The following is a 13,783-nucleotide window of genomic DNA, read 5'->3' on the forward strand; positions in this document are numbered from 1 at the left end:
TGTCCTCCAGGCAACTTTTAAGCTCTTCTGACAAAGATCTGCAGATCTGAGATCTCATAACTTATTAAGCTCATTTTTGCTCAAAATTTTTTGCTCACCCCTTAAGCTAAAATAAATTGTGCTAAAAATAAAAATTGAAAAGATCGTTGTGAAAGATGGAGAGAGACAGCAGAGAATGAGAGGGTGAGAAACGGAAGCCGCCAGGACAACCACATCTTCGCAAAAAGGATAAAATTATCTATTCATAATTTTTCTTCCCTGAATATGATCCATCATAAACTGGATACCCTGTGTCAGAACTTGACCCCAGTAACAGACAACACGTTGCTTCCACAATTACGTATCATTTCACAACTCTTGAGTGATTTCGGGTGAAATATTTGTGACAAGTCATTCAGAAGCGCACGCGTTTGCGCGCCCGTTTTTCACCGGCGCTGAGCGGAGTCAGAATCAACCTGTCAAGCTGTTTGCACTTTGCTCGTATTTCACAAGGATAAACGCTTCCTAACCACAATCCCCGAGAACAGGTTCTCCGGTAAACAGAACAACAAAAGCGCCGCCGCTCTTGCGCGGCCAGATGTCACGGCACGGTCCCGCCAGGCGCCCTCTTACGCGCTTCCCGGCGGGTCGCGAATACATTACATTAATTAAGCCTTCAGTGATTTACCTTCCTGAGAGAGATGTCCAACAATATAATTAAAGGCGTAGTGGTTATATCAGCGATGAATATTCAAAACGGTGTCAATTAATTAGCCAACAGATCTTTCTGATTATGTTCTTGAAGAGCTCCGGTGTTCCTCTAGTTTAAAGGGTCACCGGCGAACGAGACGCATGCATATTTCACACCCAGAGCCATTATGTCCGGCGCTTAATGTCTTTTGAAATGCAACTTGAGCGCTGACGAATAACGTGTGTTTAGAAGCGCCTTTGACACGCGGGTAACGCGGCGCGCTTGGCACCGGAAGGCCCCTGCGAGGCTGCCGTTCCTCCTCACCGTGTTGTTTAGATCAATATTAAACCTGCTCCCACAAAGCGCGGTGTTAAGTAGACAACACGCTGATATGCATAAGAAATTAATTAGACGGCTTTCGCTGCATTCAACTCCTGGACAAATAACAACTTGTGAAGTGCACCTTCTGGGCATATTGAACATATGCTGGAATTAGCCTTAATTGACTAATTACATAAATTACTCATTAATTTTACAGCACATCAATTATAAAAGATATATCAATTAATTTTGCATAAATTAAGGGTTGAACGTGGCAAAAACGGAGACGGGGAGATGAGCGCGCGTGGAGGGGGTCGGCTCTGGGCCGCGAGGCGAAGGTGGGGGGGTTTCGTCTGTTTGTTCCAAGATGCTAATAATTATTTTGTTCAGCTTTGGGCGAGAGATTCTGACTCTTGTCGTACAATAGGAAATGGAGAAACCCGCAATCACGGTAGCAATAATAATAACGTTAAAGACCCCTTACTAAGCGAGCATAGTCGCGTTGCCGCAAGGACGAAGCATTTAAATCAATTAGAGTGGTCCTGTTGGGAAATGGGACTTTGGCACCAGCAAGAGGACTTCATGGCCACCAAATGATTTATAGATGCCGATTAACATTTGATCGCTTTAAGTGTGACGCGGAAGTCCTCCCTTAAGTTTAGTGCTCCGTTTTAAAGTTTATGAATTCTAGATCAGTTAGGCCTATATCAGGGCATGTGCCTAGTGCTCAAACTCTATAAGAGAGATTTCAAGGTTCAACCCTAAAGCAAAGTTTTAACTCCATAAACTCACTCACTTCGACGATATCTTCAAGATGGCGCACTTGAGGTAGATTTATATAATTGTCCTTCCTTCCCATTGCCTCTGGTCTATATATTTATGCAGGCAAACCCATTCATCTTCCTACCTGCAGATCAGGCCGACATACGCAATTGAGTACAAAAGCCATTCTCGTACTTAATATGGAATATACATTTTGGTTTTTCTGTTTGTATTTTTTTCCCTCTCTTTTGCTTGGCTTCTCTCTCACTCACACATACGCATTAAAACTATCTATCTCTCTCCCCTGGTGAGAGCCTAGTGAATCGTGCAGTTGGCAGAGTCTGTCTCCCCCGCCACACACACACCCAGGGGCCCACAGTCAGTGGCCCTTACCTACCACAGCCCTTTCCCTACAGTTACTCCTCACCTTCCACAATCCATTCCTTATTCCTTACCTGCCACAATTCATTAACTATGCTTGTTTCGCACCTACATCAACATATTCCTGCTATTTTCAGACCCATTCCCAACAGACCTCCTTAAAATCCATTCTACTCTTCATAAGCTAAACACACCGTAGTGAACCTTTGGCTTCCACTCCGTCCGGTAATCAGTCACTATATGTCATATACTAGACCCTTCTTCACACTCAGTGTCCTGGGCAGGACTTGCACTAAACTGATGGTTGTTTTATGTCAGGTCATTTGTGATGTAGTGAATCAGACATCTATCTATCTATCTATCTATCTATCTATCTATCTATCTATCTATCTATCTATCTATCTATCTATCTATCTATCTATCTATCTATCATTGACGATAATGATAAAAATTATAAAAATATATTGTTTAATATTAATTATATTGCATTTTATTATATTAGTAATGCAAGAATCAAAGCTGTAGCAGATAAAAATAAAAATAAATGTAATAAATTTAAATAATAAATAAATAAATAAGTAATAAGAACACATTTAATATTATATTATAGCATATTAAAATAAATGTTAATATTACTAGTAATATAATAACACTTGTATTTGAAGATATAGTGGACAAAAACATTATTTTCAATTATTTTCAATTTACTAAAATGATATTTAATATTAGTAATGAAATACTAGTAATTGAAGTGACATGAGAACTGCTGAGCAACAGAGCTTTGGAAAAGTAGTATTAATAGTATTTGTGGTATTATCTGAGAAAAAAAAACTTTATTTGTTTCTCATATGTAAGATTATATGTGACGTACCAAATCAAATTACGACATATTTATATATTTATAATAAATATATAATTTAATATGAATTGTATTAGATTGTAATGTACTATAATAAAAGTTAATGTATAAAATTTATATTAGTATTATTACTTGTACTTTTAGTACTATTATTGGTGGAGCTTTAATGGGTGAATAGGGAAAAGTGGTATTATTTGTGGTTTTATAATATAAGAAAAAACTACATTTGGTTGTTTATGTAAGGATGTACTGTGTGTGATGTAGTGAATCTGAACCTTTTTATTAATTATTATATTATATTATATTATCAGTAAAAATGGTTAGTAATAGCAATAGTATTTGAAGCTTTTGCGGAGCTTCAATGGATGACATGGGGACTACTCTAAGCAGCAAAGTTTGGGAAAAGTGGTATTATTTTGAGGTATTATTTGAGATAGGTCATACATTTTATATGAATCTGACGACAGTTCCTGGATGGAAAGTGTTAGGTATAGACGGTGAGAAACAGGTGAGAGCTAATGGGAGTTTTTCATTTCAGTGAGGTCATTAGGATTCATGCCGAAGACTTGATTAAAAACCAGAGCCAACTTAACACAATCTCAGCCCAGCCTTATGACCATGTGTGCTACGACTAAATTAACAGTGTGTTTAACAACGCGCAAGATAGGCATCCTTCCTAATGCCTTAAAGAAGTGGATGTGGAAACCGAACTGCGCGATAACGACCATTTGTCGGGGCTGCGAGGGCCTGGGAGTTCAAGAGACGCGGTAAGCGAAAGCCTGCTTCCTACCAGAGGGGTGTCGAGCGCAGCCCGCTATGCTTGTGGGTGGCGGGCGAGAGACATGGTCTCTCTCCAGCACCGATGTTCTCTCTCACCGCTCTTTCGCTTCCATTCACAGCTCTCCCCCTCCAACTCTTAATGTCCCCCGTAACACTCACTGTTCTGATTTTCATAAAGTCGTTCTTCTCCCCTCGCTGCCCAGTGTGTGATACTGGGATATGTGTAAAATAAATGATGTATATAGCTGTAGGGGGAAGCCTTCCTCCCCCAGAACTACCTTAGCGTTCAGGGAACATTGAACATTAGATCCTCGTTTAGTGAATAAATAAGCATTCAACTGAATGGCAGTGTTCGCGTTGGACTTTTGTGCATATTTTACCAGAAAAGGAGCTAGGCCATTAGGGAGTTAATATCAAATAAATCTCCACTGGTCGACTGGCAGAAAGGGACCGGCGGCTCTGTAGCGCCCTGTTGGGTTACTAATGACCTGAGCGGGCTTCAAATGAAGCCGTCATATGCATGTCATTTGCAGTATGTATATATTTATATATTATCTTCTAATTGTGTTTGAGAAGAGAACAAAGCCACAAGCGCAGCATTTAGGATCAGGCCATAAATGCTTTACAAAAGACTAAATAAGCTTGCTTTGATTAGTGCATTAAAGTGTGTGTGTTCACTGTATGTGTTTGTGCAGATGACAGAATGATGCTTATTCAGTCAAGTGTGACAATAACCATGGAAGATCGCAGTGCTTCAGAAAGCCTTAAAACACGCTAAACTAAGACAGTATTTCTTTACCAATGTATGAACACTTTGGAAGTGCACCGATACTGATAATACCTTTAAATATTTTCAAATTTAATTAAATATAATCAATCAATTTGATAATCGATCAATAGTGGATACTATTTATATACAAAATAAACTAAAAATTAACACTAGTCGTAATCAAATGAATTTGGGCATCAATATTATAATATTATAGTATGAAAAATGGATATTCATATTGAGATTAATTTAACATTAAATTATGAGTGTTTTTAAAGATTAAAGTTCAGCCAAAAATGAAAATTAATCTTCTCACTCTCACATCAATCCATTCCAAGCCCATAAGATTTTTGTTCATCTTTGTTACACAAATAAATATATTTTTAATACTCTCCACTGAAAGTCTATAATCAAGTCATCCTTATGTCTTCATGACTGCTTTATGAACAGATTTAATTTAGGATTTTATTCATACATAAACATTGCTCATTGCACACAAACATAGAGTACATCAAATATGGTAAAAAGAAGTGCAAACGTGCTCGCCAAGCTTAAAAATGTTGACTTTCAATGAAGGGACAAAAAATGGGTCTGAAACAACATGAGAGTGAGTACATGAAGACAGATTTTCATTTTTGGATGAACCAACCCTTTAAAACTTTAAATAAGCATTACATGACAATGAAAGTAATCTAAATGTGACCCTGGTCCACAAAAGCAGTCTTAAGTCACTGGGGTATATTTGTAGCAATAGCCAAAAATACATTATATGGGTCAAAATTATTGATTTTTCTTTTATGCCAAAAATCATTAGGATATTAAATAAAGATCATGTTCCATGGAGATATTTTGTACATTTCCTACCGTAAATATATCAAAACTTAATTTTTGATTAGTAATATGTATTGCTAAGGACTTAATTTGGACAACTTTAAAGGCGATTTTCTCAATATTTAGATTTTTTTGTACCCTCAGATTCCAGATTTTCAAATAGTTGTATCTCAGCCAAATATTGTCCTCTCCTAACAAACCATACATCAATGGAAAGCTTATTTATTTGCTTTCAGATGATGTAAAAAATGGACCCTTATGGTTTTGTGGTCCAGGGTCACATATGTAAAAACAGGGTAAATTAGCATGTACAATATCAACCAATACTGATGGACTGTTGTGTATTCCTAACTAAAAGACATAATCAGTATCATCTTCGCTGCCTGTTAATTTATTAACTTTTCACTCAGTAGACGCAAATTCTACTTGACAACAGTCAGTCACCCACTCTTTAAAGAAAACCTACAAGTTTTTCCTTTCTTGTTCTTGCAGCTAATTAAAACTTAAGAAAAAAAAATCAAACAATGAGGCCTAGTTCTCTGCGGAGCGTTGGAGCCATCTGGAGCACACGCAGCCCCTCTCGTTTCTCTCCGTCTTACTGCCTGTGAAATTAAATATGCACTAGAGAAACGGCTTAGTGAATAGTGTTGCACTTTCAAATAGAATTAGCCAGCGATTTTGAAACAACCAGGCCTACGAAAACAACGCAGCTTAATTAGTTACAGTCAAACTATTACTATGTACACAGCACACACTGCGTAATTTAGGACTACTGCGATTGATAACTATTACAGTTCTTGAAATGATTATTGCGTCAGTGCGTTACGGGGTGATTAACCAACAATTTGTTTTTTTCCTGTACACAGTCATCCTTCCTGTCTGAGGAAAATGTTTACAGCATGTCGGCTTGAATCCATATGTAAATTCATGACAATATTTTTAAAAGAGAGATATTCACCTTTATGAAGATTAAAGTTCATTTTAATCTGGTAATTGTAAATGAATAGCTAGCAGTACATCTGTGTGTACAAAAAGAGCTCATTCAGATTGGTGACAATTAGCATCATTAGCATTGTAGCATGCGCTCCAGGCTACGCAAAGTCTCAGTCTAATTTAAACTTTTAAACCTTCACTCTTTTTTTTTCCATTCTTACAGATAGATAAAAATCTCATAAAAGCAAAAAGCGGGGCACATATTATGATGGGAGCAGATCTGAGGTTTGAAGCTAACCATGGTCCAGTAATTAGCATGTGCAGGCGCTGCGTTGGTTAGCAGTCCTCGTGCTGAGGAGTTGATGAACTGTGCTAGAGATAAAACCCTGGAGCCACACACAAATAAATCTGTCATTTCACACGTTATCATATTCATGAGCGTGTGAGTCTGGGTGTGTATCTGTGTGTGTTTGTGTGTGTGTGTGTGTGTGTGTGTGCGTAGCACATTACAGATGTTACAATAAGCCTACTTGTGTGTCTCAAATGTGCTAGCTATTTGGGAAACGATTGCTTTTCAGACCAGAAGTTTTTGGGTATTTTTTTCCCCGGGAGTGAGTCTACATGCTGCTAGTGTTTTTGCCGTTTGGGCGAAAATGAGCGAAGAGCTAACGATGTTTGTCGTGTGTCTCCAAGCCGCCTGTTTGTTTATGCTAGGCCAGTTCTGCCCAGTGCTGCCTGTAAATAATTACCCACCCTAATTATGGCCTGGAGTTAGCAAGCGCGCTAAATGCTTTTCTGATGAGTACTGCACTGGGTTAGCAGGTGCTGGGTGGCCCTCCTAGGGACTCAGATTGAAGAGGGGGCCCATATTCCTCCCTCGGGTCCCACAGGCGAATGGGTCGTGTCGCTTAGACATACCCCCAAAGAATAATGTGTTTTATGTGGGGGGGAGGCATTGTATTGTGTGCAGCTGGCCCCTAGTGTGAGATCCATTACGCTGGCCTTAAGATCGCCTTGTTTTTAAGGACCTTTGTCATTAAGACGTGTCTTGCTGATAGAAATCAAAATAAAGTGCTGAAATTCACTGGATGAATCTCATCGGATCCAAAGACTTGGTGGTGACAATCCGGGGAATCGTGCAATTGAGCTTGACAGACAGTGATCAATATTTGTTTTTTTTATTATTATTATTAAAATGTCACATTAGGTAACACTCTATTTTAAGGTGTCCTTGTTATATGTTACATGTACTTGCTATTATAATAACAATAAATTATGCATAATTACATGCAAGTAACCCTAAACCAAACCCTAATCCTAACCCTAACCATACAGACAGCGATCAATATTTAAATTTTTCATTATTATTAAAATGCCACATTATTTTAAAATTATTTTTTATTATTAAAAACCAGCTTTTGAGTTTAATGGGAGGGTGAATAGTTTTGATTCAGCTGGATTCTGATTCAATTCAGTCTCATTAGATTTGGATTGTGATTCATTTGGGTGTTCTTCAGTTAAAATGATAATTTTGCCTAAATTTGCAGAAATTAATTCTCTCTGCGTTAATGCTTTGTAAATTATACAGGGCGGTGTTTCGGATTAATTTAAACTATTTATTAAATGTACTGGCTCATTTGAGTCATTAGTTTTGGTAATCGGGTTAAGGCTCGTTCACATAATGTTAACTATTAAAGTTAACTATTGACTATTAAACGTTAACTATTATCAAAATAGTAAAAAATAATATTGGGGGGACTTAGTTCCATCCATTGACTCTTGATTGGATTTTGAGATGTGGGCATTGCAGGGGCGGGGTTTAACCAGACTAATTGATTGGAGAAGTTTCATATGTCACCAGAGAGTAATGGAAGATTCACTTATGACATTTGATGAAAAAAATAAATCATTCACAGTAAGAACAATTATTTAGAAATCTTTTTATGATATTTCTGTATAATGTAATTGTGGATTCACTTATGACATTTGATAAATTATTTATTGATCTTTTTTTGAGTTTTTTTTGTAATGATATCCTTAAAGTGTATTTTGCTTTAAGGTTGCCTTTTTTTTATCTCATAAAGTCAGAATTATGAGATAAAATGTCACAATTAGTTTTTTTTAAATCCGTGGCAGAAATGAGCTACTATTCTCATAGAATTATTAAAACCTATTAATAGTTATAGTCAATATAGTTATCATTATAGTTACCGTCCTTGGTGTAAACAGGACTTTATAGCCTACTGCTTGTTCAATACATAAAATGTCTTTTTTTTGCCATGACCAACTCCAAAAATGGGAGGGGCACTGCAGTAACCACCCTGACTTATTTTTGCAATTATCCATGTTTTAAGTATTTGACAAGCTGGATGAATCAAAAGTTTATTCCAAAAACAACTGCACTACAACTGATAAACACACGCCGTTAAATCTGAAAATAAATCTCGACGTAAAACCCACAATGGTGTCAAGCTCTAAAATACTTTTACAAAGACATGCTGAACTCCGTCTTGGTGGAGGGGTTGGACAGGGGGGCAGCTTGTGTGTGCCATCACGAGTGCTGTGTGTGTCTTGTAGCATGTCGCATCAAACTTTTACCCCCCACGGACGCGCTCAGTCTGTCTCCCAAACTTGCGCAGACTTGCATTATGTCAGCTCGCGCTTTGCCACCCCATTTGCTGTAGCTGTACTGCTGTGCGCGCAGACAGACTTATCAATCAAACGCGGCTTGATGGATTCTTCAGAACGATGGAACGATCGCCTCAGAAGAGCTGCGGAGTCTCGGAGCGCTTTTTTCTTTGACATAAGGGTATGCAAAGAGTGTAAATGGATGAACGGTTGATTGATTCTCGCCAGCGATGTTGTTGACAGCAGGAAATGTGTTTTGCATTGACTGTGTTTGCATGGGAATTTGCACGGGGCATGAGTTATCGAGCAGGAGTTTGGACCTTAGGCTATTCTACATAACGATGGCAGGTCGGAGACGTCGAAATTCACTGTTTAACAGCCGTTACCTGTGGAGGGCCCGCAGAGAGAGAGCGCACAACCACAACAAAACAAAACATTACATATTTAGAAAGGTTATAAGGCAGAAGAAAAAATATTTTGCTCTTGCAAAAATACAAGTCTCGTTGGTTAATGAAGATTTATCATTAAAATAGTTTTAAGGGTGGCCCCTCTCACCCTCAGGCCCAACGCATACCATAGTGGGCCCCCACATCACAGGGCCCCGTCTGCCTGACGATGGCCCCGCGTTTAGGTGTCATCATTACTAAACAGCTCGTGTTTGGAAGAGTGTTACTAAGAGGGGTATTAAGACTAGATATTGTCAGAGCTCTCATCAGGGTATCTGTAGTGAAAAACGACCCTGTCCTAGAGATGGTAATAACGCAATGGATGCACACAGTTTTCCTGTCAGCTTTACTTTTTTTTTCCATACTCTCTTCCTCACTCCCTGCCTTCTTACCAACCTCTCCATTTATCTGTGTCTGTCAGTAGTTCCTGTGGAATGACCTACAAGGACATGAAACTAAATATACAAATGAAATAGTTTCCTCGACATCTCTCAGAACAAGTTTATAATAACATAATATTCTTTTTTTGTGTGTGTGTGTGGCTTCTCTGTATGAAATTTGCTATTTTTGAGTGTCATTCACCACACAGTAAACTTTAAACTATTCAAGTTTTTCATGACTTTTACTAAAAATGATTTCTTTTAGATATTTAGGTGACAATATCTTCATGTCCCTTCATCACCAGTGAATGCTAGTATTTCTGTTGTGTTTAGTTGAGCTTCTGAAGTACATAAAACACAAAATGTCCACGAAATCTGAAGTGAACAAAATAGGTTGATAACTAAAGTATGGTGTAAAATATTGACTCAATACTATTTAGACTCTCTGAATATTAAGATGAAATTAAAATGATCAAATCAAAAGTGATCTCTTAAAGATTAACTGGTAGATTAAAAAAAAACAACAACGCTTGTCTTCATCCTAAAATAGGAGTACGTAAGTGCATTTTTAATAAAGAAATTACATAACAAGCCTTCATTATGATTATGTGAACATAAACAAGATTTGAAATAATGTTACTTTAAGTGAATTTCAAACAAAGTTACTTAAAACTTTGAGGGAATATGGTACATCCGACGATAAACACATAAATAAGAGATTTTAACAATTGCGCTACACACACACACATTCAAAAACAATCAAATTTTGTTTTTGATCATTTCAAAAGTCATAAAAATGCGATAGACACTCTAGCATTAAAGTAAAAAAAGCAAACACGACGGCATGTGTGATTAGCCTCTCCTTCAAACACGAAATAATCGTTGTAGACACTTTTTCACTTCTATTCAAAACACACATGGGGGTCCCATTACTTCGCTGTAAAGCTTCTTTAAAAAAAGTGTTCAAAAGCAACCATGAAGAAGAACAAAAAAAATCCATTCTCTAGAGACAAACAAAACCATTAATTAAAACAAGCTCTCAAACATCAATCTCCCTGCCTGTCACAAAATTATCATAATCTGGCAATGTTAAGAGTCTGTAGAGTAAACAGTTAATTTAGAGGAGTATTAATCAAAAAGTCTGGCTCTCTGTACCCCCTCTGTGCTGTGGCACTTGTACTTTTTCATCTAGCGCACTTTATACACTTTGCAATGAGAGGGGGCAACTTTTAATGCACTTCTTCACGTGTGAACTTAAAGGATGATGGTAATATTCGCGAATTCCACTTTACCTTCAAGTATTCAACCTGAGAGTTTTGTGTGACCTCCAATGTATCTTAATTTCATGATATGTTCATTAATGGATGTATTTTTGGAGCAGAATGTCAGTGTTTACCACCCATGATGTACAGATGATGCATGAAAACTTACACATCTTAAATCCTGAGGTATCCGGGCTGGTTTTTCCAGAACTGTGTCATTAAAGCCGTAATCATGTCAGATATGCTGAGCTGTGGTGCTCATGTGGGCTACACAGGTTCGATTCTGGCCTTTGTTTTGATCCAGTCTCCTTTCATTCTCCATGATCTCTGTCTAAAAAAAAGCCGAAAGAAGATGTAGTCAAAAAATTATACGCTCACACTAGAGTTTAAGGAATAATTCTCACTATTAATTAGCCTCAGTAAACTGCTAATTTGCTGCTTATTAATAGTTAGGAGTTGTTAAATTTAGGTATGGAGTAGGATTAAGGGATCTAAAATATGGTCATGCAGAATAAGGCATTAATATGTGCTGGATAAACAGTATGCTATAATAAATAACTTTAATAGTAAGAATTCATCCCGAAACTATTAAACAAATCTACCAAGAACATTTGCCCTGTCTATTATCAGTAAAATAAATCATCTGTGATTTCTACAACATTTTATACCTTAACAGTATTTTCATATTCATCAAAAAAGAGATCTCCAAAATCCTGTAAAAACCTTCAACTCTAATGTGTTCACAAAATGAAACAGTTTTGAACTTGGCTTTATCCAATGTTCAGTTTTCTGTTCTGGAAATGTATGCAAATCAGCACATAAATATGCAAATATAATACCTCATTTGCATATTTAAACTTGCCATACAAAACAATTGTCTTAATTTACTGCGATCAATCAGCTGGGGAAAGTATGATCGTATCTGTTTCTTGAAATAAATCCCCTATTCACCTTTTTTTGTCTCACATTGATATAAAAACGACTTCATCATTTAGTCTGCTTAAACCCTGCAAGCTTGCATCACATTCTGTTGTGATTTGGTGCTTACATGGGTGACGCAGGTTCGAATCCGGCTTGCAACCTGTCAGGATCCAATTCCCCTGCTCTCTCCATGATTTCTGTCGAATAAACAAGGCGAGATGTAGTCAAAACATTAAACAAATCTACTGAGGACGTGCTGTAGCTGCAGTAAGAGGCGAGCGGGGCAGAGACGAACAGATGGCGAGAGACTATCATAGCAGTAGAAGGTTTATTCACAGGTGTGTTTGAGGAGTCAGTGCGCGTGTATGAGGGGAACTAAGAGAGAGCTAGAGAGATGGGGGGCACTGCTGTTGTAATAATGTTGGAGTGGGTGTATAATGTGAGTATACAAGCTGTTAATCTCTCCTGTGTAGCTGTGTTTAAATGTGTTTATGCTTCATTAAGCATGCATTACCTGCTTCATTACTGCTGTGTTGCAGCCACTGCCAGCGAGTCTCACGCTCGGAGAGTGTGGATGTGTGGAAGTTCACCCGGCCCTGACAGGACGCCTGCTCCTCTGAGGTACTAAGCAACTTGCTTTAGTTTCATTTGTGCAATGTGGAAGGGATGATATGAGAATGGGTAATTAATGACAGAATTTTCATTTTTGAGTGGAAAATTTCTATGGAAATGTCACTTGAAAAACACTTTATTAAATATATTAAAATAAAACAATCTGAACAATTACACCTTCTTGAGCCATCGATTTGGCAATATTTGTTTTTTAATGAATTATAAAGAATTTCAAGCACCACAACAAGCACCACTGCTCGTCCCCATGGCCATGTACAGAGGGAAAGTGCTTTATTTTGAGGTTAAAACAGGTTTTTCTACCATTTAAAATACAAAAATGTATTCACAGCTATCAAATATATGATGTAAATGACATAAACAAAACAAAATGCCAAATAAATATTATAAAATATATAATGAAAGTAGTGGTCTTCTGGAGTTCAAAAATCATTTATTTTGAAATAAAAATCACGCTGATGACATCACTTGACTTCCTTCTTCCTATTTCCAAAAAGATCTATGAAAAAAGGCCCATGATAAGTCCACTGTCTCTTTCCAGTTATCAGAAATGTTCTCATTTATCTCATGATAAGTCATAAATCACTGGTATGACCTACTTTATTGTTAGAGAATTGTAGAATACTATAATACAAATGGATTAAACTTCTTAATTTAGTGAATATACTATGATTGATAACGTGGTTTGATAGCTTGCTGCAGACATTTTGTAAAATGCATTTTTCATGAAAATTGTCACTGGTGTTACCTTCCTTATGGGTAACACCAGTGAAGATCACTTTTACTAACTGCTTTCACTAATTGCTAAATGTATGCCAAATGTAACAATTTAGTCTCATCTAATAATTATAGTTGAAGAATAAGGATCTTTGGTCTTATGTATGTCACTGGTGATTCACTGTGTGTGTGTTTTTTCTGTCAGATTAAATAAAAGGTGTCACATGTGACATGATAATAATTTGACATCCATTGAATTCTGTTCACTCGAGAGTTAAGATTTAAAGGATTTCATCATTACTTGTTTATAACTGTTGTTTGTATTTGTTTTTTTTTTTTCAAATATTTTCATTGTTTTGCAAGTACATGGTTGCGTAAATGGACTAACATCATTCAATCAAACTTTAACAAACCTGATTAAAATCAATAAAACATAATCTCCTTGTTTGTTTGATTAACATTATTTTTCTGTAACTCTGACTAAATGTGCTTA

At 37.0% G+C, this 13,783-nt stretch overlaps 1 protein-coding gene and 1 long non-coding RNA gene across 3 annotated transcripts in view; both read right to left on the reverse strand.

Annotated features, from left to right (window-relative positions):
• LOC109053914 (disintegrin and metalloproteinase domain-containing protein 9) overlaps positions 1-13,783 on the reverse strand; it is a 1,168,157-nt gene that overhangs the window by 1,054,707 nt on the left and 99,667 nt on the right. The window lies entirely within an intron of this gene.
• LOC109053393 lies at positions 11,228-12,838 on the reverse strand. Its single transcript, XR_002011704.2, has 3 exons — positions 12,458-12,838; positions 12,071-12,140; positions 11,228-11,353 (listed from the first exon to the last, which is right to left on the reverse strand). It is a non-coding gene; the product is annotated as an uncharacterized LOC109053393 (long non-coding RNA).

Source organism: Cyprinus carpio, chromosome B8, assembly GCF_018340385.1.
Source record: "Cyprinus carpio isolate SPL01 chromosome B8, ASM1834038v1, whole genome shotgun sequence".
NCBI classification, from domain to species: domain Eukaryota; kingdom Metazoa; phylum Chordata; class Actinopteri; order Cypriniformes; family Cyprinidae; genus Cyprinus; species Cyprinus carpio.